Raw genomic sequence first — 21,065 nt, forward strand, 5'->3', positions numbered from 1 at the left:
GTCTTGTCTTATGGATACTGAGGGTCATACCCCCCAAGCTAGTCCCTGAGCCTAACAGTAGGTGATGTAGTCACGTGGTGCTAGGGCTAGAAAGTAGAAAACCAGCCGAGCAGGCAGCCAGTCCCCGGGCATAGCCTCGAGATGAGAAAAGTGCACATTCACCATAAGGTGAAGTGTGCCCACTTAGTCCCTGAGCCTGCTGGAAGATAAAGAATGAATCTTGTAGTAGGGTCAAAGAAAAAGAAGTCTGAAAGCTTTGCCGACGTCATCCGATATGTGCGTATCAAGACCCTAGATGTGCTGCCTAAGATCAGCACCCTGATCCGAACAGTATGGAGCAGCTTGATAGCACATCGATGAGACGTAGCAAGATCCAACCACCAAGAGTGATGTCCGAGCGCCATGGAGCCCCCGGCGTAGCTAGCGACGTCCGAGCACCGAGGAGTCCCCGGTGTAGCTAGCGATGTCGGAGCATTGCGGAGCCCCCGACGTAGGCAGTGATGTCTGAGCACCGAGGAGTCCTCGACGTAGGCGGCGATGTCTGAGCACCGAGGAGTCCCCCGACATAGGCGGCGATGTCCGAGCATTAAGGAGTCCCCGGCGTAGATGGCGATGTCCGAGCACCGAGGAGTCCACCAATGTAGCTGGCGATGTCGGAGCACCGAGGAGTCCCCAGTGTAGGCAGCGATGTCTGAGCATTGAGGAGTCCCCGACGTAGGCGGCGATGTCTGAGCACCGAGGAGTCCTTGGCGTAGCTGGCGATGTCCACGCACCGAGTCCTCGGCGTAGCTAGCGATGTCCGAACACCGAGGAATTCCCACGCGTAGCAGGCGATGTTCGAGCACCGAGGAGTCTTCGGCGCCGCTGGCGATGTCCGAGCACCGAGGAGTCCTCGGCGTAGCTGGTGATGTCCGCAAGGTGAAGTGGGGGTGAAGTGTGTCCACTTAGTTCTCGAGCACGAAGAATCCAAGGGCCGAGGAGTAACCAACGTAGCTGGTGATGAAGCACGAGTGACGAGCAGTCTGGTCAACTAGTCGGTGGCGAAGTGAATATTGAGTAGAAGCGACCGATGAATAGTCTGATCAAGTGGTAGGTGACGAAGTCTATGGACCTAGCGGTCCAACCAGTTGATCGGTGGAGAAGCCCAAGCACCAAGTGGTCCGATGATCCTGCAATACAAATATATAGAACGGTGGTATATGATGTACAAATATATGAACTCCAGAGAAAAATCAGCAATGGCGATAAAATAGTGTAAGTAGCTCGACGATTAGTTGGTGTGAAGATGTATTTAATATAAACCACCAAAATAGTCAGTGTGTACCTGAGTCTCTAGCCCTAGCTAGCCTATTAACCATAACGTGGAGCATGGAGCCTGTGCACGTGTAGGAGGAACATACATCGCTAAGGAGCCGCTGCCGACCACCCATAACGCAGAAGACAGATGCTCGTGCACATGTAGGGAGGAGCTAGAGATAGGGCCGTCTTTGGAGGCGTCCGAGCATCAATAGGACTATTCGAGGGTTCAGAAAATCGTTTGGAGAGCAAACATGGAGAAAACAGCTCAGAGAAACATTATGGCAATTAACGAAGATTGGAGAATATTTAGAAAAATATTAAAGTATGACTTAGCTTTAGATGAAATATCTGGTCGGTGGCATATTGCGCTATCTGGTCGGCGAGAGGATGGACGTCTTTAACCTAATCAGCGAATCTGCCCCTTAGGGCATCTTGGTAAGCGGCGGTGATGTTGGCGAACCCGAAGGGTAGGGCCATAGCCCCTGGAGTTTTCCGAGCAGCCTCCGATAGATCAGGATCGGAGGGTGGTCGGCGCTAAACCAGAGTGTTCAGAGACGATTCAGAATCCCCAACCCCCCATCCGGCCATCCTGAGCAGAGGCAGTCATGGCGTCAGGTAGTCTCTCGCGGCAGCAGCAACTGTAGTGGCGGTGCCTACCCCCGCACGCCTTCGTTTCTGTCTCCCGCTCCTCCCCGCGCCCCGTGCTCCGGTGAGTTCGCTCCCCCCACGCCTTCCTCTCCGAGCCCACTGCTCCCACTACCTTCACTTGGTGCGAAGAAATAGGGAGGGAGGGGATTTTAGGGTCGGTCTGGGTGTGAGCGCGAAACATAGTTTGGGGTTTAGGGTTTGGTGGTCAGGGTGGCATTAGATTCTGTTAGGGGTGGTGGTGGGGTTTCCCGTGGATTTTTTAGAGGGGCTCGGGGTTTGGATTTTGGGGTTTAGGGTTTATAGATTTGCTCTGTATTGGGGCTCACCCTCTCCACCCCGTTTCATCAGCGGAGATTAGTGTAGCGTCAGGGCTCACATGCGCTTTTTCTAGATGAATAAATTGTTAGGTTCATCACCAACATTGCTTTAAAACTATTAATAACTGGTGAGTGGTGAGGGCGCTAGATTTGGACTGAATCAGCTGATTGGGATTATCTATCAGGAACATTGAACTTGTTGCGCTTTTGGTTCGGTTACTTATGCTCATTTCATTGCTTAATTAATTAATTTGGACTTGCTTTCTCGTACGTTATCGGTTACTTGTGCTCAATTGATTTCTTAATTTGCTTCAAATTAACCAGTGTCGGCACTAAGTTTGGATTATTAGCGGGTTAGGATTCGCTGTCAGGAGCGTTGCACTTGTTATGCTTCCTTTTTAGTTCAGACTCACTGCATTGATTAATTTGGACTCGTTTTCTTGTTCTGGTGATGTCTAGAGGCAGCGGCGACGAGCAGGGAGCCCGAAGGCACTCGCAGTTGCAGGGAGGAGGCGGCCGGCACGAGCACCACCCTCGTGAAGTTCTCTGACCAAGACAACGGTGGTGCGGACCGAGTAGTCCTCCAATGTAAGTTTAGATCGATCTTCAATTCTTCACTTCTTCCGGTCTTCTCCTGTACTCCTTGCTATTCTTCAGTTCTGATTTGGAACATTTCATTTCTAGATGGGGGACATAGATGAAACTGTTGCTTGTGAGATTAATTAGACTCAAGAAACTGAAATTGGATTGTCAGCGACTGGAGTGGTAGATGTAGATAAGGAGCAGCAGCAAACCAAGGATGGAGAGAAAGCGGATGAAGAATCAAAGAAAAGAAAACCCATGGCTCTAAGATCTGATGTATGGGATAGTTTCAGCAAGGTCAAACTCGATAATGGGGAAGAGAGAGCCAAGTGCAAATGGTGTACCAAGCTCTTTCATTGCGGCTCAAGAACAAATGGTACGTCATCCTTGAAAGCTCATCTGAAGATTTGCAAAAGGAATCATAACAAACCAATAGTTGATAATCAATGAACTTTGCAACTGACACCATATGCTGGCACTAGTAGTATTGGTACTGTAACCACTTGGAAATTTGATCCAGATGAACTTAGAAAGAGTTTTGCTCAGATGATAATTGAAGATGAACAACCATTTGTCTTATCTGAACGTTCTGGTCTTAGGAAATTTATGGCAAAAGCATGTCCACGATTTATTCTGCCATCTAGAAGAACAATCACTAGAGCTTGTGTTAAAGTATATGAAGATGAGAAAGAAAAGCTTAAGAAATTTTTTGAGGACAATTGTGAAAGAGTTTGCCTCACAACTGACACATGGACTGCTAAGAATAGCCAAAACTACATGTGTGTTATAACCCATTTTATTGACAATGACTGGAACCTACAGAAGAAAATTATTGGTTTTTTCTTGGTTAAGGGCCATAGAGGGGAGGACATTGGAAAATCATTAGAGAATTGCTTGGTTGAGTGGGGGCATTGACAAAGTTTTTACAATAACAGTAGACAATGCTAGTGCAAACAATAATGCAATTAAGTATATGAGGCGGGTCTTGAATGAGTCAAAAGGTTATTTTGCTGAAGGAGAGTTCCTGCATATGCGATGTGCTGCTCATATTATCAACTTAATAGTAGGTGATGGCTTGAAAGAAATTGATAAATCAATTCAGCGTGTCCGTGCTGCTGTTAAGTTTATCAAGTGTGGAACATCTAGGTTGGTAAAATTTAAGAAATATGCTGAGTTAGCCAAGGTACAGAGCAAAGCATTTCTGACCTTAGATATTTGCACTAGATGGAACTCAACCTACCTTATGTTAAATGCTGCACAGAAGTACCAAAAAGCATTTGAAAGATATAGTGATAAAGACCCATACTATAGATTAGAATTAGAAGGAGAGAATGTTCCAGGGGTACCAACAAAAGCAGATTGGGACAATGCTAGGAAGATGGCTGATTTTCTTGAACACTTTTATGACCTCACTCTCCGTGTTTCTGTACAAAGTCGTCCAACATCTCACACTTATTTTCATGAGATTGCTGATGTATTACTTATGTTGAGAGAATGGTGCCATAGTGAAGACAACCTGAGCAAGGAAATGGGTACGCGAATGCTAGTGAAGTATTACAAGTACTGGGGAGAGAAGTATGGTGAGAGGCAGGGGGACAGAGAGAAGAGTGGAGAGAAAGATAAGGGGATCAGCTGCTCAACTTTACTGTTTTCTTCTGTGTTGCTATTAATCCTAGATACAAACTATCAAATTGCATCAAAATGGGAATTAAGGTAATGTTTGGGGATACAATAGGAGAAAAAGTGTGGAAAACAGTGAACACTTATTTTCGTGCTTTGTTTGAAGAGTACAAGGAAATGTATGCCCCAAAAGATAAGGCACCACAACCTACTGAATCTGAATCTACAACCGAAACCAGCAAAAGAGTGAGTAGTGGATGTCGGTAATTACTCAGCAGATTAACAGTGAGGGTGGAACTGTCAAATCTGAGGTAGACAAGTATCTATCAGAAGATAATGAGCCGGACACAGGATTTGACATTCTAAAGTGGTGGAAGGCCAATTCAACAAGATTTCCAATATTATCTCGTTTGGCCCGCAATCTGTTGGTAATTCCTATCACCTTAGTTGTCTCTGAATCAGCCTTCAGTGCTGGTGGCAGAACTCTTAATGACTTTAGGACCTCACTAGCCCCAAGAATGGTTGAGCGCCTCGTTTGTGCAAATGATTGGATTCATGGAGGAAATTATGTTAGTGTTGAAGAGGACACCGAACAAATGGCTTTGCTTGAGGAAGGTAACATAGTAAATTATTAATTGCTTCTAATGTGCTTCATGATTCATACGATGTACTAACAGAGATCATCTATTATTTTAGAACTTGGTGGCCTGTCCATTTTCAAGGAAGATACTCCAGCTACCGAGTCATGATCACTTGGTGTATGCATGCTGCTGCTACTGGGTGTTTAATATTTCTCTATTTGAATAATGAAGAACTCTTGAATCTATGTAATTGTGTCCTGTTGTCTTGAGGCTTGTTGATTTGTGTACTGTGAGATGCCGACACTACTTTGTGTAATTCTATGCTGCTGGAGTGCTGGTTGTTGTTTTGCTTGACAGCTTAAGACTTGATATATCATATGTGCTGTAATCTGTTGTTGCTTGTGTACATTTTCTGTAATTCGGCATTGCTGTCGCTGCTGACAGAATGTCTCGGTTAATTTGGTTAAAACCGAAAACCAAATTAAAAAAACCGAAACTGAATTCTATGATTTTCAGTTTTCTGTAGAAATATAGGCTGAAACCGAAGTTTTTATAACCGAATAAACCGAACCGAATTATCGGTTAAAACCGAACGCCCAGGCTGACGCACCACGCCAACAAGCGCGCGGCCACGCAGTAGGCGGGGCACGGCAGCCACGGTCGACGATCGCCACACAGCCTACACAAGCACACAGCCACGCGAGCGGCGAAACTGCGGAAGCCTATCAGAAACTACAGCAATGCAATGATGTCCGCCGTCGCATCGTCTTTTCCCTCGCGCGGCCACGCGGCCCGTTCGGCGGCTCGAGGGCACTGCCACCGCCGCCGTCTACGCGGCGCAGCACGTCCCTCCGCCGTCCGCGGGTCTCGGCGCTCGGTGGGGGCCTTGAAGGAGAGGCGGGAAAGATACTGGATCCGCGCGCCACAACGTTCCAGATCCTCGGCCTCGACGCCACCACCGCCTTCTACTCCGCCGCCCAACTCAAGGCCGCCTTTCGCGCCCGGGTAGTGTAACGCTCACTTGTTTATGGGGAGATATTTGCTGCTGCACAATTTTAGCTCTTGAGGCATCCTAGAAATTACAATAGTCGATTGCTACTTGCTAGTGTATCAAAAGAACTTGGCGTACCTCCATGGTCTCCTTTAATCGTGGTTTTTGGAATGAACCCACCATTTTTGAGTGTTGGTTACTTTGTGATTAGGGAAAAAGGCACCGAGTGCCACGGTATAGAAGGAACTCACAGATTCTCCAACTTACTTGCATTATGCCCTCCTTATTATATATATTTTTGTTTAGAAGAAACATTTCCATAAGAACAAGTAACATTTTGTTGTGTTATAAGCTGTGCGGTGTAAGGTGAGCGTTTGCTTAGCCAAAGCTGTCTTCTATTTTCTGGTCTAACAATACTGCCACGACATAACATTGGGAGCTCTGTACAGGTAAAGGAATTCCATCCTGATGTTTGCAAGGACCCAGAAAACGCAAATTTAATAATGAGGCGAGTGATCGAGGCCTATCAGGTAACTCTGTGTACTATACTTGTGTTTTGTACAAGTGCTTATGGATGCTATCATAATAACCATGATCAAACATCATCAGACAATTACAATTCACAGCGCAAATGTGGCCTTAAATGATTCAGAATTGTGAAGGAACTTTTGAGATAAAGCCACAAACAAGATAATGCACAATCTAAAGTTCGATAGAAATGTGATAAAAAACAGGTTCGATAGAAATATCTGTGGCTATGTTTAGAAATCTGACTCCATGTAGTGTAACCTAAATGGTTGGTTGATTTTTACTGGAGGGAGTGTTTCCTTATTTTTTTCACCTTCTAGTTACATATCAAGTCACATTGTTTTGTTTCGCACACAGATGTTATCTGGCAACCAAGAAATGATGGTTGAAAGGTAGAGAATACATCCATCAGCTTGTATTCTAGACATATCATGCGATGAACCTTTTATATACACTTGTTTTTGTAGCTAACTATAATAATAATGGGCCTCTGCTCCTTTCTTATGGATTTTCAGTGATAGATTAGGTTGTAATTGCCAGTTAGCATGGCAATCTTGGATATGTTTTGATCATAGTAATTGAAGAGCTGTAATTATTCCTGGTAAATTTTATAATAACTATACCAGTACACTCAAATTCTGAAACATTTGTGGTTCAAAACACAGTTGGTCAGATAGTAGGCTAATTCTGCACTAGCAATGGGGTTGCCTGAGGAGAATATTGTTGGAGGTAACAGAGCAATAATCAGCCAGGGCTTAGTCACCCAGATGACTGCATTGCAATATATATATATAGGATAAGAACTGCATTGATTACATACAGCTCACTAGAGCTTTTACTAGACAGGAAACCTGCCTGGGTACCTGCACACCTCTTGAGCTACCCAAGGACTTAATGACATAGATTAGCTAAAAACTTAAAAGCACTAAATGTGCCTGGGAAGCAGGGCTTACAGCTACAGTTCTCCCCCTAAGACCTGCTTCAACCCTTCTTGATCTGCTTGATGCCAATTCTGCTTCTCATATCTTCAAGCTTGGCCTTGCCCAAAGCCTTAGTGAGAATGTCTGCCAATTGATCAGCTGTAGGGATGTACTCAGTCCTGATGCTGCCTTCTTCAATACAATCCCTGATAAAATGTTGCTTAACTCTGATATGTTTGCTCCTGTCATGGAAGACAGGGTTCTTAGCAAGTGCAATTGCAGACTTGTTGTCAACCCTCAGTTCCACAGTCTCCACCTTTCTTCCCAACAGATCAGCCAACAATCTTGACAGCCACAGGGCTTGTGTTGCTGCTGAAGTCATAGCCATATATTCAGCCTCACAACTAGACAAAGCCACCACCCTCTGCTTGATAGATTGCCAGCTGACCAAGCTGTTGCCAAAGAAGAACAGACAACCTGTTGTGCTTTTGCTGGAGTCAATATCACCGGCTAGGTCTGAATCACAGTAGCCCACAAACCTAGCAGAATTTGGGGCTCTTTTGAGCTGCAGACCATAGTCCAATGTTCCAGCCAAGTACCTCAGCACCCTCTTGACTGCTTGCTGGTGCTCAGTGGTCGGTTTCTCCAAGAATCTGCTCACATAGCCCACTGAGAAAGCCAAATCAGGCCTGGTATGAACCAGGTATCTCAAGCTTCCAACCAGCCTCCTATACTGAGTTGGATCCACCTCCTTGGCAGTGCTATGCTTGCTGAGCTTCAGGCGCTCTTCCATTGGTGTAGCTGCTGGATTGCAATCAGACATGCCTCCCAGTTCTAGGATTTTCTTGGCATAGTGAGTCTGCCTCATGGTGATCCCATTCTTGCCTTGCTGTACTTCAATGCCAAGGTAGAAACTGAGCAAACCCAAGTCACTCATCTCAAAGGTGGATTTCATCCTTTCCTTGAAAGCCTTTACTTCATCTTTGACTGCTCCAGTGATAATCAGATCATCAACATAGACCCCAACCAGCAACACTGAGCCCTCTGAACCTTTCCTATAAATTGCTGCTTCATGTTTGCTCTGTTTGAACCCCATTTCCTTCAGAGTAGAGTCCAACTTAGCGTTCCACGCCCTGGGTGCCTGCTTCAGCCCATACAAAGCTTTGTGCAGGCGATATACCTTGCTTTCTTCCCCAGGAATAGCAAACCCAGGTGGCTGCTGGACATATACTTCTTCCTTGAGCTCTCCATTTAGAAAAGCTGACTTGACATCCATATGATGAACAGTCCATCCTTCCTGGGCAGCTAGAGCAAGCAACAGTCTCACTGATTCTATGCGCGCAACAGGAGCGAACACATCCTCATAATCAACACCCTCTTGCTGCACAAACCCACGAGCAACAAGACGAGCCTTGTGCTTGATCACATCTCCTTTCTCATCTTTCTTCAGCTTGTAGACCCATTTTAGAGAAATTGGCCGATGGCCAGCTCGGGGAGACACAAGCTCCCAGGTGCCATTGCGCTCAACAGCGCGCAGCTCCTCTTTCATTGCTGCCTGCCATGCAGGATCATCTTTTGCCTCTGCATAAGAAATGGGTTCCCCAGAGTGGGTGAGGTGGAGCTCTGCGAACAAGCGCTGCGCCGGCGGCGGAACTTCCTGTTCCCCGCCCAATATGCCATCTATGGTACGATAGCGCAGCTGCTCGTCGTTGTGATAAGTGTCCAGCCGTTCCTCATCATCTTCCAAGGGAGTCACGTGCTCCACTTGTGGACTGGCTGGAGCTGGTGGTGGTGAAGGCGTTCTGGATGTCTCAGACACCTCTTCTCCTGCATCAAGCACCGATTCTGCTGCTGGAAAAGCTTCAGGTGAGGCAGAATGGGGCTGAGGAGATGAGTGTGACTGCACTGAACCTCCAGCTCCAGGGACTTCTTCCTCCCAAGGAAATTCCACCACAAAATCACTACCAGCTGCCCCAGACGTACCTGCTGCTGGTGATGTCCAATCCCAACCTCTTCCTTCATCAAAAACCACATCTCGGCTGACACGTACACGCTGAGATGCTGGATCAAAAACTCGATAGGCTTTGGCTCCTTCAGCATAGCCAATAAATACTCCAGCTTCACCACGATCATCAAGTTTCCTGAGCTGAGACAAACGGCGAGTATATGCCACACAACCAAACACCTTCAGATGGCCAACAGTGGGTGCTCGGCCATGCCATGCTTCATAGGGAGTGACATCACCTAGAGCCTTGGTTGGTGACCGATTCAGAATATGCACAGCAGTCATCACTGCCTCCCCCCAAAACTTGGCTGGCATCTGGCGCTGCTTGAGTAAGGCACGTGCCATGGCCACCACGGTTTGATTTCTACGCTCCACCACGCCATTCTGCTGTGGTGAATGAGGAGCACTGTAATGCCTTTTGACTCCTTCATTGGCACAATAAGCAGCAAATTCTGCAACAGTAAACTCTCCTCCATTATCTGTGCGCAGAACTTTCAGTTTACGCCCACTCTCCACCTCTGCAGCAGCCTTCACCTTTATGATAGCATCTGCTGCAGCATCCTTAGATGACAGCAGCACTGCCCACATGAATCGTGTGGCATCATCTACAAGCAGCAGAATATAGCGATTACCTGCCGAAGTTGCTGGTGTAACTGGCCCACAGAGATCACCATGCACCAATTCAAGGTGATCCTGAGCACGATATGTTGCTGCAGCAGGAAATGATCGCCTCCTCTGTTTGGTGGTGACACAAGTGTCACACACTTGCTCAACATGATCGATCTTTGGCATCCCTCTTGCCATTTCCTCCTTGCCAAGCCTCCGCAGGGCCTCAAAATTCAGATGCCCAAAACGCTCATGCCATTTCCACGCCTCCTCATCCCTGCGCGCAGCAAGACACACTGGCTGTGCTGTCTTCATATGCAGTACATACAGCCGGTTCGCGCCACGCCTCACCTTGGCCAGTAGGCGGCCGCTGCCGCGTTCCCAAATCCGCAGTACTCCATCATCAATCACCACCTTTGAGCCATTCTCATCAAGTTGACCGAGGCTCATGATCGAGTTCTTCAATGCCGGAATGAAATAAACTCCATGAAGAACACGATGCTCACCAGTCTTTGCTTCAAAAACAATTGAGCCAACGCCCTTGATTTCCACCTTGGACGCGTCCCCGAACCGAACCGTGCCTTGAACGTCCGTGTTCAGGTCTGAAAACAGGTCACGCTGCCCAGTCATGTGGTGTGTTGCGCCTGAATCAAGGTACCAGCCGCCAGCCATCTCTTCATCATCTGCTCCCAGATAAGCACGCGCACGTGGCTCAAAGAACTCAACGCGCTGTGCTGTATAGTTGAGCTCCGGCGTGCTCTGTTCCATCTCAATGAAGCCGTGAGACAGAAACAGAGCTGCATCTTCCTCACACTCGGCAAACTGGGCACGCCCTTCATGTCCTCCTTGCTGCCCAGCTTGGTTACCGCCGCCACGGCCTCCTCCACGGTTTCCGCCACCGCGTCCACCACGATTTCCTCCCCCGCCGCCGCGCTCTGTTCCATCACGGCGCGGCTGGGGACATTCACGCGCCCAATGCCCTTCCTGATGGCAGTTGAGGCACGTGTTGGGGCCAACACGGCCGGCGCCATTGCCTTCTCCACGTCCGCTGCCACGGCCAGCACCTCTGCCCCGTCCGCGTCCACCTTCGCGGCTGCGTCCTCCGCCACCGCCGCGCTGGTTCTTGAAACCAGAACTGCCAGCTTCTTCTGCGCCTTTCTTCTCCTTCCTCAAACGCGCACGCCACTGCTCCTCAGTGTACAGCAGCTTGCCGTTGATGAACACCGGCTCTGTCACAGCTTGCGCTTCACGGTCATCCACCGCCTTGAGCCTTCCTGTCACCTCTTCAAGCGTGAGCGCCTCGAAGTCGAGGAACTGCTCAATGGCGACGACGATCTGCGCGTACTTGGTTGGCACCGTGCGCAGAAACTTTTCCACGACACGCGCCTCATCGATGTCCCTGTCTCCATGAAGCACCAGCTGCTGGTGCAGAGTTGACAGCTGCAGGGCAAAATCCTCCACCGGCTCGCCAGGCTTGACGTCAATGTTCTCCCACTCCCGACGCAGTCGCTGCAACGTCGCTCGGCGGACCCTGTCCACACCGATACGAGTCGCAGCGATGGCATCCCATGCCTCTTTTGCCGTCGCCTTGTCGAGGAGCGGGAGCCCCAACTCCTTGGGCACAGCAGCGACGATCACCTCCAGAGCTCGCCTGTCGTCGCGAAACTGCACTGGGCCTCCTTCGACAGCTTCCCAGAGGTCGCGCGCCTGCATCCTGAGCTTCATCGTCTGGCTCCACTCATAATAATTGGTCTTGTCCAGCATTGGCCATGATGTGCCGCTGCCGGAATCGCGGTAGACCACCCTGCCATGCGGCGACTCATAGCGACCACCGCCACGACGCCTTCGGTCACGCAGTGGTGACTGCGAACGGCGCCTGTCCCGCGGCGGAGTCCGTGGCCGCCGGTTCCTCCGGTCCTCCTCTTCTTCTTCCTCCTCCTCCTCCTCATCTCCCTTCTCTGCTGCTATCTCCGCCCGCAGCTCCTGCGCTGTCCTGGCCGCCGCCTCCGCGGCTGCTGCAGCCTGCTGTGCCGCCTCGACAGCCAGCGCCGCCGCCTCCTCTGCTGCCTTCAGGCGCGCAGCCCTGCCAGAGGGGTCGCCCAGCTCGCCCTCAGTGGCTCCCTTGGTCTTCCTAGCCCGGCGCTCAGAGGAGGTTGACGTCATGGAGAAGATGAGAAGGTGAGAAGGTGTCTAACCTATTCTCTGATACCAATTGTTGGAGGTAACAGAGCAATAATCAGCCAGGGCTTAGTCACCCAGATGACTGCATTGCAATATATATATAGGATAAGAACTGCATTGATTACATACAGCTCACTAGAGCTTTTACTAGACAGGAAACCTGCCTGGGTACCCGCACACCTCTTGAGCTACCCAAGGACTTAATGACATAGATTAGCTAAAAACTTAAAAGCACTAAATGTGCCTGGGAAGCAGGGCTTACAGCTACAAATATATGAGAAAAAGAATAAGAACTACTTGATTCATAGGTATTGCAGATAGTATGCAGTGAAAGGTCCATGATGTAATCATGATTTGCACCATATAAGTTGCCATTGACACTATCTTTATAAGAAGAGGATGAGGTAAAACCTAGTACACATCATGTTAAGTACATTTGTTGCTTGTGCTGAAAACATATTTTGGTTTGATCCACTCAACAAACCGGCAGTTATATTTTTAAGGGGAAAATCTGGAATTAATCAGTGGGCTTAGTTACCAACTCATCTCTCAATTCATATTCCAAAATCCAAATCTACTGAGGATTTTATGTTCTTTATCCACTTTTCAATTTCATTATGACACTGTAATTTCTGCATTTGTGAATGCTTTTTTTAAGCATCGAAAAATAAGACAATAGGGATCTTTGTTTCAGTAGCCTCAAGAAAATCCTACTCATGTGCTTATGTTACAATATTGTGCAGGAATAATGTTGACCCATTTGATGAACCTGAGTGTGAAGCCCGTGACATATTTGTCAATGAACTTCTATGCATTGGCACTGGTACTTGTGCTTGTATTGCTTCAGTGTTAAGGATGGGGGTTTTGTGAATCGGCCTTGTTGTTGACAATAGTATTGTTATAGGAATAAGGTTTGCTGCCAACTTCGAATTAGGTATTAGTGTCAGAATTGGCACCAGAAAACTAAAGTTTCACATAAGTTTATCATTTGTCTACTCTCCCTAACTATAAGAGATTAATCACCATGTTGTGCTAATTTAATTCCTGGCACACAATGTACCTATTTTTATTGAACAATGCTGTAGTCCTTATTTAGAAGCATAACACATTACACATAGGATTGTGTTCCTTCCGTTGATGCAACCGAGTTTGTTCACTTTCCTAGTTTTTACAGACTTTATAGCCTATACATTGGGGACATAGGCCTTTCGTGTAGTTGTTCAATACAAATCATGTGGACATATTTTGTCAACTTCATCTGACAAATTACAATTGTTGATGTCTACTGCAGGATGCCCATATTCTTGTGTTAAAAGGGCATGGTATGTCGTCGGGACCGGAGGTTGTAGCGGTGTGTGACGTGAGGCTGAGGCTTGAAGGCACGACGGCGTACAGGCGGCGTCGTGTTCGTAGTCGCTGAACAGCTAGGGCAAAACTCGGTAACAGGGCTGGGTGCCCAAGGGAGATAGAATATATCTCAATCCCAGGCTAACCCAATTCATTATCAGAGTTTGATACTTATACACCTAACTCAACTGACTAAGCTAACTAACAGACTCGATAGGCTAACAGACTCGATAGATAACGCTAACAAACTCTCAACCTCCTAACCTGCTGAGACTCCTGACCCAATACGTCTACTTGACATGCACCGTGGCCCGCCTAGCCACTTTGCTCGTTCCGTCTCTTGTACACGTTCCCGTACATAACATCTCTCCCTCCCTCGGAAAACAGCTCGTCCTCGAGCTGGAACGAGGGATGAGCCACTCGGAAGCCGTCCACAGGCTCCTAGGTCGCCTCAGACGGGGGCAGGCCCGCCCACTGCACCAGGACGTGCCAGGAGCCGCGCTGCAGCCGGGAACGCAGTACACGCTCGGGCTGGAGTAGAGGACGCCCATGCTGAAGTGGGGGCAGCGGCGGTGTAGACGTCGGAGGTGTGCCGATGAAGGGCTTGAGGACGCCGACATGGAACACATCATGAATGCGAGCATTGGTGGGCAGCTGCAGCCGATACGCCACTTGGCCAATGCGTTCCAGAATCTGAAAAGGACCAGCAAACTTGGGCCCAAGCTTCTTGCGAGCAGCCGGCTCCAGCGACTGCGTAGACTGGTTCAGCAGGCGCAGCAGAACCCAGTCCCCCACGGCAAACTCCAGAGCACGATGGCGGGTGTCGTAGCGCTTGCGGGCGTACTGCTGAGCCTGGAGGAGGCGATCCCTGACCTCGGCGAGGTACTCGTCGCGCCGGACCAGCAGGGCCTCAAGGTCCTCCGTGGGCGCCGTCCCGCGCTCATACGGAAGCAAGGACGGGGGAGGCCGCCCATACACCACCTGGAATGGTGTCGTGCGTAGCGCGGAATGGAACGACGAGTTGTAGCAGAATTCCGCCCATGGTAGCCAATCCACCCAGTCACGAGGGTGGTCGCCGGTCGTACAGCGGAGGTACATGGTGATGACCTTGTTGACCGCCTCCGACTGGCCGTCGGTTTGGGGATGGAATGCGGAGCTCATACGCAATTTGACCCCGGCCAGTCGGAACAGATCACGCCAAACGTGCCCCGTGAAGACAGGATCACGATCGCTCACAATGGACTCCGGGAAGCCGTGTAAGCGGACGATGTCAGCGAAGAACGCACGGGCAACGGAGGTGGCCGTGTACGGGTGCCCCAACGGGATGAAGTGGGCGTACTTTGAGAACCTGTCAACCACCGTGAGCAGCACACTCTTACCATGAACCTTGGGCAGCGCCTCAATGAAATCCAGCGAGATGTCGGCCCACACCCGCGACGGCACCGGCAAGGGCTGAAGAAGGCCGGCGGGGTGCAGAGTCTCGGTCTTGTTGCGTTGACACGTAGAACACGCGCGGACGTAGTCACGCACGACCCGTCTGTCATGCTCCACGGTAAAGTCGGCGTGGAGGCGTTGGAGGATCTTCTGGATACCTTCATGGCCGACGGTGTGCGTGAGCTGGAGGATGTCAGGAAGCACCGTGGACGACTCAGGCACGTACACCCGGCCATCCCGTAGAATGAGGCCGTCGTGCACAGTCCACGCCGCGCCGTGATCGCCATTGGCCACGGCGTCGCGGAAGGAGCGTCGCACGGCGTCGGTGTCGAACTCCTGGCGAAGCTCAGCGTAGAGGTCGAACGCCGGCACGGACAGCGCTGACAGTGAGGACTCGGCGCTGGCCACAGCCTGCAGGAGGGGTGACTCGCCATCACGCCGCGAGAGCGCGTCGGCGACAGTGTTGGCGCGGCCGGGATGGAACTCCACCCTGAAATCAAAACCAAAGAGCTTGGAAATCCACTGAGTTTGCGGGATCGTCGAGAGGCGCTGGTCAAGCATGAATTTGAGCGCATAATGATCCGTGCGCACCACAAAGGCGCGACCCCAGAGGTAGGGGCGCCAATGGCGCACAGCGTGGACGAGCCCGATCAGTTCGCGTTCGTACGCCGCCACCTTGAGATGCCGGACTGCAAGCGGCCTGCTGTAGAATGCAAGTGGCCCGGCACCCTGATGGAGTGCTGCGCCGAAGCCGAAGCCGGACGCGTCACAGTCCACCATGAAGACCTTGCTGAAATCCGGTAGATGGAGAACTGGAGCGGAGGACAGGGCCCCCTTCAGGGCGTCGAACGCCGCGGTGGCCGCCTCAGTCCACTGGAAGGAGTCCCGCCGTAGCAGCTTAGTGAGGGGCGCCGCTATGGCGCCGAAGTCCTGGATAAAGCGGCGATAATAGCCGGCCAAACCCAGGAAACCACGCAAGCCACGGGCGGAGCGCGGCTGAGGCCAAGTCTGCACAGCCTCGACCTTGGAGACGTCCATGGCGACGCCGGCCTCCGAGATCACATGGCCGAGGTAGTGGACCGTCCGCGTGGCGAACGCGCACTTGGCGCGCTTGAGGTGCAAGTGGTGGGCGCGCAGGACATCGAGGACGGCGCGGAGGTGCTGCATGTGCGCAGTCCACGAGCCACTGTAGATGAGGATGTCGTCGAAGAAGACGAGGACGCAGCGACGCAGGAACGGCTTGAGGACGAAGTTCATCAGCGCCTGGAACGTGGACGGAGCATTGGACAAGCCAAATGGCATAACCAAAAACTCAAAGTGCCCATGATGCGTGCGGAACGCCGTTTTGTGCACGTCGTCAGCGTGAACACGCACTTGATGATATCCGGAGCGAAGATCCAACTTGGTGAAGTATCGCGCTCCGTGGAGTTCGTCGAGCAGCTCCTCGACAACGGGTATCGGAAACTTGTCTTTGATGGTGAGTGCGTTGAGCGCCCGATAGTCGACGCAAAACCTCCAGGTGGCGTCGTGTTTCTTGACCAGCAACACAGGGGCTAAAAACGGCGACGTGCTCGGTTGGATTAAGCCTTGCTGGAGCATAGACTCGCACTGCGCCTCAAGCTCATCCTTCTGAATCTGGGGGTATCTGTAGGGCCGCACGGCCACCGGCTCGGCCGCGGTCTTGAGATGGATGCGGTGGTCACATGCACGAGCCGGGGGCAGTCCTGTCGGGGCAGCGAACACAGCGCTGTACGTGTCGAGGAGGCGCGCCAAAAAGTCCTGCTCAGATCCGGTGTCGGTGAAGAAGGTGCTGGCAAGCAGGAGATCCGCTGCTGGAGCGGTCGGCGTGCCGGGCGCGCCGACGCCCACCCAGACAACGCGACGACCACGTAAGTTGAAGGCCATGCGGCGTGTCGCGAAGTCGCACAAGATGGGCCCCAGGGTGCGCAGCCAGGTGATCCCCAGGACGACATCGCAGCCTCGAACGGGGATGGCGAACATGTCTACCCGGAAGGCCTCCGTGCCGATCTGGAGGGGGACGGCAGGGGCAAGGCCTTGGCACTCCACGCAGTCGCCGTTGGCCACAACGACGTGCGCGCCCCGGCTGTCGAGGAGGAGCAGGTCCGCACGGCGCGCGGCCTCCTCACTGATGAAATTGTGCGTGGACCCGGAGTCCAACAGCGCCGTGAACTCGTGAGCGCCGATCCGGACGCGCAGCTGCATGGTGTCCGTGGCGCGGATCCCTGTGATGGCCGACAAAGAGATCATAGGTGCGTCAAGGTCAAAAGGCGGCTGATGAGGGCCGGGCACCGCAGTCTTGTCGTCGTCACCGTCGTCCGGCTCCTCCACGATGTAATCGGCGGCCTCGAGGAAGAAGAGCCGGGCGCACTTGTGGCCTCGCACATAGGGCTCGTCGCAGTTGTAGCAGAGGCCCTGTTTGCGGCGTTCCGCCATCTCCTCCGGCGTGAGCCGCTTGAAGGGGCGCTGAGACGTTGCAGATGAAGATGACGCAGCCGTCGAGACTGCCCCGGTGGTCGCTGGTGTGGTAGGAGCAGCGCGACGTCGTGGCGGAGCGGGCAACGCAAGATGCGCTGGCGCGTTCCGACGCTCGTAAGCACGCGCCAGATGCATCGCCCGCTGGAGGTCCTGTGGGTCGTGCAGCTCCACATCACGCGAATATGGTCGGGTAGACCACCGGTGAAGAGCTTGGCCTTTTGGCCCGGCAAGAGGCGCCCTGCGTGCGCCGCCCGTGCCTGAAACGCCTCCATGTAGGCATCAACTGTGGACGTGAAGGGGAGGCGCGCCAAGTCGGAGAGATGATTGGTGCTGAGGGGAGGACCGAACCGCTCTTGACACAGCGTGCGGAAGTCATCCCAGTGCGGTCGGCCAACATCGGCCTCCAACACCAAGTACCACTGTTGGGCCACGCCGGTGAGGTGGTACGAGGCGAGCCAGACCCGATCTTGATGGCGCGTCTGATGTCCGCTGAAGAATTGCTCGCACTTGTTCAACCATCCGAGTGGGTCCTCCTTGCCGTCATACGTTGGAAACACGAGCTTGTGGTATTTGGGAACCACGTGACCCTCCGGAGTCGGAGGAACGGATACCCGCGCGGGGGCAGTCACCATGGGCGCCGACGCCTTCGGCACCCCCCCATGATGGACTCGAAAGATGGAATAGGCGAGGGCGACGGCGGGAAGCAGATTTGGTTGATCGGAACACCGTAGGGGTGCGCCGCGGACGATGCCGGTGAAGCCGAGGGCGCGGCCGTGGACGCCAGAGCAGCCGAGGGCGCGGCCGTGGGCGCCGGGGCGGCACCGAACGCCGAGGTCACGTCCTGGACGACGGGCTCCGAGGTCGCGGGCAGCCATGGTAAGGCGCCGGGGCCGGGGCGTGGCAGGTGCGGGATCTGCGCCGCGGTGGGCAGGGCGCGGCCATCAATGGCTGACAAGCGCGCCGCGACGTCGGTCATCTGGAAGTTCATCAAGGCCAACTGGTTATGGAGGCCCTGGATGGCGGCAGTGAAGGCCTGGAGGGAGTCGGCGGGGATGGCCATCATCTGGGGCGGAGCTGATGGGTGCGACGATTGGGGTAGTGTGGGGGCATGGATCATGGCCCCCATGGTGGTCACCCCGGAGGTCGGCGCGATCGGTGGAGCGGCGGGGGTGGTGGTGGGCGTGACCCCGGATGCAGGAACGCTGGTCGACGGCGGAATCGGCGGCGAGATAGCCTGATACCAGGTTGGTATGTCGTCGGGACCGGAGGTTGTAGCGGTGTGTGACGTGAGGCTGAGGCTTGAAGGCACGACGGCGTACAGGCGGCGTCGTGTTCGTAGTCGCTGAACAGCTAGGGCAAAGCTCGGTAACAGGGCTGGGTGCCCAAGGGAGATAGAATATATCTCAATCCCAGGCTAACCCAATTCATTATCAGAGTTTGATACTTATACACCTAACTCAACTGACTAAGCTAACTAACAGACTCGATAGGCTAACAGACTCGATAGATAACGCTAACAAACTCTCAACCTCCTAACCTGCTGAGACTCCTGACCCAATACGTCTACTTGACATGCACCGTGGCCCGCCTAGCCACTTTGCTCGTTCCGTCTCTTGTACACGTTCCCGTACATAACAGGGCACCTCATGTGTTTTCATTTTCAGATGATATTGGTACAGCTCGTGCAATATCTCAAGGTAGGTCCACCACAACCACTTGGCTTAATTGGCCCACATAGTAGTTCCATTAAGCAGTTTATAAGTATGACCACACCTTTACCTTTTCTAAGAAAAAGTTCAACCCTTTTATTTGCAGGTAATGGAGAAGATGACCTTGTTCAGCTCGCTGTTGGGCAGTGTCCAAGAAAGTGCATATACTATGTGACGCCTTGCCAACGCACTATTTTGGAGGATGTTCTTGCTAGGTACATATCCTCTGTCATGAGCTACTTTTTTGTCAGTTAGCATGATGGTAAAGAGCTGATTTATGGTAAGGAACCACCTCATTCTACATGAGATGGTGCATCATATTGTGAGGAATAAGGTGGTAACGGATCAACTCATTTCATTCCGTAAACCAAACAAAAAAGTAAGGAGTGAGGAGATGATGGATACTTCATTCCTCAAACGAAACACCCTATTAACTTTTTACACTTTATTTAATATCTTCCTCATGGTGGCATAAAATAATTCATATTAGAGCTGTCCATTAGTTTAGGAACTTGTTAATTGAACAGGATGAGTAGACAGGATTTATAATCGAAACTGAGGTTGAGGGAGTTCAGGACCTATATCCTGATTGGGTAGAAGCAATAAGTAAAAAAAATACAAGAGCTATACATGATACAATTATATTACTCCCTGTTCCAAATTATATTATTATAGTGTCGTAAGTCAAACTTCTCTAAGTTTGATCAATTTTTTAGAAAACTATATTAGTATGTACACCTTCAAATAAATGCACTATTAAGACATTTCATGGAGAATTTAATAAAACTAATTTGATCTTGTAGATGTTGATGTATTTTTCTATAAACTTAGTCAAAATTAGAGAAGTTTGATTTAGCACAAAGCTAAAATGAACTATCATTTGAAACAGAGGCAGTAGTAGCAAGAAAAATAGGGACTGTATTATCCACATATTACTGCTTCCTGGTTTAGCGTCAGATATCCTGATCTTTTCTCTCTCTCTCTCTCTCTCTCTCTCTCTCTCTCTCTATCTATATATATATATATATATATATATATATATATATATATATATCCCTCACCCATGTGGATATTATACCCAGTGTGTTGATGGCGCCTTACGATCTCGCTGAAGCAGCAGTTCTGGATTCCCTCCTTTCGAAAGCGAAGTTTGAGAATGACAGGTACAGGAAGCCCAAAAGAGGAGCAAAATCATCCTACGATTATGTTGATTGGATGTAATCTGATCGTGAGGCACAAAGGGGATGCCAGTTTCAGCCAAGGCAGTTCAGTAGATTTTTGCTGGTTTTCCAGTTCTCCTTGGCCAGTTGCGCCCGGCCGGTGGAATGGCATGACGCATTGATGTATTGTAGTTTACAAAATGGAATATGTTTATGTGGACAAACTGCTTTGTTTGTGGCACCGCTGGTAATTTTCATTTCATTTTCTGACAGAGAAGCCGGACCAAGTCAACACTGTACGGTCTGGATTCTGGATTCCCGTAATATTTCTTTCTGCCAGAATTTTACTCCGTCTTTCCTTGGCATAAGAAACTCCTATGATCGACTGGGAGCTCCAGTCAATGTATCGCTATTCCGTGTAAAAAGGAAATTAGTATGTATAGGAGTACTACTGGTTTCTTATCCCAAGTTCTTAGATCATGTTCGGATCCATATAATTAGCTATCAGATGTGTTAGCCGAAAAAACCAGCCAATAGATGTGTTACTAGCTAGAAAAAAAAAAACCCCTCAACTAATAGCTACTCTCTCCATTCCAAATTATACATTATTTTGGGGTTTTAGATTCATAACTTTTGCTACG

General features: G+C 50.6%; 1 pseudogene; it reads left to right on the forward strand.

Annotated features, from left to right (window-relative positions):
• The first annotated feature begins 5,679 nt into the window (after window positions 1-5,679).
• LOC136516460 (uncharacterized) lies at window positions 5,680-20,771 on the forward strand (annotated as a pseudogene).
• Window positions 20,772-21,065: the final 294 nt, after the last annotated feature.

This window comes from Miscanthus floridulus, chromosome 17 (assembly GCF_019320115.1).
Source record: "Miscanthus floridulus cultivar M001 chromosome 17, ASM1932011v1, whole genome shotgun sequence".
Lineage (NCBI taxonomy): Eukaryota > Viridiplantae > Streptophyta > Magnoliopsida > Poales > Poaceae > Miscanthus > Miscanthus floridulus.